The 4,568-nt window shown below is 35.4% G+C and overlaps 1 pseudogene; it reads right to left on the bottom strand.

Annotated features, from left to right (window-relative positions):
* Positions 1-361: 361 nt before the first annotated feature.
* Positions 362-4,294, bottom strand: LOC114905845 (annotated as a pseudogene).
* Positions 4,295-4,568: the final 274 nt, after the last annotated feature.

Consider the following 4,568-nt stretch of genomic DNA (forward strand, 5'->3'; position numbering starts at 1 on the left):
TAACCACTAATGTCCTCTTTCTACTGATATCCTCTGCCCTCTCCAACCAAAGTGAACTTTGAGAGCCAAGAAAGAACATAGTTAAAGCCATCTTCCTGGAGAATCAGTATAGAAAATTATCCACTTTTGAAAACCTAAAACATTGAGACCCAAGAAAAGCAGAATGAAAATTCTGAATTAAATCCTCATGAGCAGCTCTGCAAATATGGATAGCCAAATGATTTTTGATATTTTTACATGTATCTGTGTCTTCAATTGTTATTTATCTTCTTTCCCTTTAAATTGCAGATTTTTAATGCCAAGGACTACATCCCTTATTTCTTAGACTTGCATTCTCCTTCATTTAATGTTAGTGCCAAGTTCAGGGTCCTGTCCTTATTGTCTCCTCAATCAATGCTGACAGAGAAAGGATTGAGAGTTATCATAAGAAGTCAAGGGATGCAACTAATCAAGAAATCCACTGAGTCCAAAGGTAGGAAATTTGAGGTCTGAAATAATACACAAAACACTTATAGTCAATGAGTAGAGGAGAAAAGATTAAAGCTTTGGTGAGAAGTGTGTTTTTTCAACACATCTCTACTGCTGATTCTTTTTCTTCAGCTTTCCTTAAATGTATTGATCAAGAATGTTTGGTTGCAGGTGCCAGGAATCCTACTTTAAAAAGCCTTAGCTAGAAAGGAGAGTTATTTGCTCATTTACCTGGGAATGGAATTCATATCTAATATGACTGTATCAGGGATTCAGACAACAACATTAGGACTCTCTTGAGCTCTACTTTCTGCTTCTTGCTGCATGCCAGAATAACAGGTCATTTTTGCAGACCAGGTCTTCCAAGTAGTGGAAGATACGGACATCAGAATTTCATGTCTCTCATCCTCACAATTTACAATCTGAGAGATAAAGTGGCCATACCACCAGTACCACTGAGAAAAATCTCTGGGTAAGACATTGATTGACTCACTTGGAATCACTTTCATTCCTAATCTAGTCATTGTGGCCAATAACCAGGAAGATTGTGTACTATTACTTGTGTGCCCTAGGTAATGTGAGGAAATTGTCTTGTTTCTTTAGGCCTCAACTCTCTGACTTGTCAAGTGAGAGTCGAATTAGACAAAGGGAATTCTGCCAGTTGTGTCATCAAATGAAGCTCACTTTATCTCAGGGTGTGGCACACTTCAAAATTTTAGCAACACAGAAAGGGTCATACAAAGAAGTGTTATTTTCTAATTATATAACAAACTCCATTAAACCCATCACCCAAACTGAGAACCAGAACATTGATAGTAACTAACATCTAACTTTGTGCTTCTTTGTCAGCTTATTGCCTGTCTCCCTCTACCTAAGATAATCACTATCCTGATTTTTATTTTATCCTTTCCTTGCATTTTAAAATAAGGTTTATCTCATACTTCTGTGTGCTAAAGATATATATTGTTTAATTTTAGTTGAATTTGCATTTTATAAAAAGTGTATTATCCTATGCAATCTTCTGGGTCTTGCTTTCTGCACTGAACAAATATCTATTCTGATGACTGGGGTTTGCTTTTTTCTAAGCTTTTGCTTTTCTTATTATGATTGTTTTGAAGGTTTTGTTTTACTTTCCTTTTCTGCTTCTCCTCCTCCCCACCCTCTGTCTATTACAAACAATGCTGCTATGAATATTTCTGTGCTTGTGCAAGAAAGTTGGGGGAAGATATTTTGAGTCATAAGGTCCTTGAATATTCAACTTTATAAGACAATGCCCAACTGTTTTCCAAAGTGGTTATGCCAATTTACACTCTCACTAGCAACATATCAAGATTCTGTAAAACCATACCCAATGGTATTGTCAAAATTCTTAACTTCCTTTTCCATTCAAATGAGTATAATATATCTCTTTGAGATTATATCATTATTATATTTTACATTATTTATTATTTTATTATATTATATATTATTAATGAGGAAAAGACTTTCTGTGTATGTTTATCAGCCATATGTATTTTTTATCTTCTGTGAAAATACTTAACTTTTGCCCTATTTTTCTGTTCTTGCTTTTTGTCCTTTCCCTATGGGTTGATTTATAAGATTTTTATTGTTGGTATCAGCCCTTTGACACTTATATGTGTTGCAAATGCCTTCTCTCAGTTAGGGTGTTACCTTTTCACTACATTTTAATGAAAATAAGTTGTTAATATAGTCAAAACAATAAATATTTTATTTTATGGCTAGCACATTTTATATTTTGCTTAAGAAATTCTTCACCTACCCTAAGGTGATAGTCACTTAAAGTTTATACAAATAGTGCTAAAGTTTGCTTTTAACATCAAAACACTTAATTCATCTGGAGTTGTTTTTCTGCACAGGCATACCTTGGAGATATTGCAGGTTTGTTTCCACACCATTGCAATAAAGTGAGTCATACACTTTTTTGCTCTCCCAGTGCAGATAAAAGTTACATTTACACTATACTCTATTAAGTGTGCAATAGAATTATCTCTTAAAAAACAATGTATATAACTTAATTAAAAATACTTTATTGCTAAAAAAATGCTCACCATCATCTGAGCCTTCAGTGATTCTTAATCTTTATGCTGATAGAGGGTCTTGCCTTGATATTGATGGCTGCTGACTGATCAGGGTGGTTGTTGCTGAAGTCTGGGATGGCTGTGGCAATTTCTTAACATAAGACAACAATGAACTTTGCCGAATCAATCGGTGTTTCCTTTCATGAACAATTTCTCTGTAGCAGGCAATGCTGCTTAATAGAATTTTACCTACATAACTTCTTTCAAAATTGGAGTCAATCCTCTCAAACACTGCTCCTGCTGAACCAACAAGGTTTATGTAATATTCTAAATCCTTTGTTGTCATTTCAACAACCTTCATAGTGTCTTCACCAGGAGTATCGATAGATTCTGTCTCAAGGAACCACTTTCTTTGTTCAACGACAAGATAAAACTCCTCATCCATTAGTTTTATCATGAGATTGCAGCAATTCAGTCACATCTTTAGTCTTTACGTTTAATTCTAGTTCTCTTGCTATTTCTACTACATCTGCAGTTACTTCCTCCACTGAAGTCTTGAACCCTTCCAAATCATCCATGAGGGTGGGAATCAACGTCTTCCACACTCTTGTTAATGTTGATATTTTGACCTCTTCCCATGAATTACAAATATTCTTAATGACATCTAGAGTGGCAGATCCTTTCCAGAAGGTTTTCAGTTTACTTTGTGCAGATCCATCAGAGGAATCACTATCAATGGCAGCTATAGCCTTCCAAATATATTCCTTAAATAATAAAACTTGAAAGTCGAAATTACTCCTTGATCCATGGGCTGCAGAATGGATATTGTGTTACCAGGCATGAAAGCAACATTAATCTCATTGTACATATTCATCTGAACTCTTGGGTGACCAGGTGCATTGTCAATAAGCAGTAATATTCTGAAAGGAATCTTTTTTTTCTGAGCAATAGGTCTAAATACTGGGCTTAACAGATGTGGTAAACAGATGTGCTGTCATCCAGACTCTGTTGTTCTATTTATAGAACACAGGCAGAGTAGATATAGCCTTATTCTTAAGGGCCATAGGATTTTCAGAGTGGTAAATGAACAGTGGCTTCAACTAAAGTCATCGGCTGTATTAGCCCCTAACAAGAGAGTCAGCCTATTGAAGATTTGAAGCCAGGCACTGACTATTCCTCTCTAGCTATGAAAGTCCTAGATGACATCTTCCACTATATTAGGCTGTTTCATCTACCTTGAAGATCTGTTGTTTAGTGTAGCCACTTTCATTAATTAATTACCTTAGCTAGATCTTCTGGATAACTTGCTTCAGCTTCTACATTACCACTTGCTGCTTCACCTTTCCTTTTTATGTTATGGGGATGGCTTCTTCCCTTAAACCTGATGAACCAACATTGGTTACCTTCAAACTATTATTCTGCAGCTTCTTCACCTCTCTCAGACTTCATAGACTGAAAGAGAGTTAGGGTCTTGCTCTGGATTAGGCTTTGACTTTCGGGAATGTTGTAGCAGGTTTGCTCTTCTATCCAGACCAATAAAATGTTATATCAGCAATAAAGCTGTTTTGCTTTCTTATCATTTATATGTTCACTGGAGTAGAACTTTTAATTTCTTTCAAGAACTTTTCCTTTGCATTTAAAACCTGGTTAGCTTTATGACACAAGAGGTCTAGACTTTGGCCTATTTTGGATTTTGGTGTGTCTCCTTCACTAAACTTAATCATTTCTAGCTTTTTGATTTAAAGTGAGAGACATGCAACTCTTTAACTTAATCACTTAGAGGTCATTGTAGGGTTATTATGTGATCTAATTTCAATATTTTTGTGTCTTATGGAAGAGGAAAGCTGAGAAGAGGGAGAGAAATGGGGCAATGGCTGATCAGTGGAGCAGTCAGAGCACACACAACATTTATTAAGTTCACAGTGTTATATGGGCATAATTTGTGTAGCCCCAAAACAAAATAGCAACACCAAAGATCACTGATCACAGATAACAATAACAAAAATAAAAATAATAAAAAAGTTTGAAATATTGTGAGAATTACCAAAATGTGACAGAGAG

The sequence above is a fragment of the Monodon monoceros genome, unplaced genomic scaffold (assembly GCF_005190385.1).
Source record: "Monodon monoceros isolate NGI ecotype Baffin Bay Population unplaced genomic scaffold, NGI_Narwhal_1 Super_Scaffold_22, whole genome shotgun sequence".
In the NCBI taxonomy this organism is placed as follows: domain Eukaryota; kingdom Metazoa; phylum Chordata; class Mammalia; order Artiodactyla; family Monodontidae; genus Monodon; species Monodon monoceros.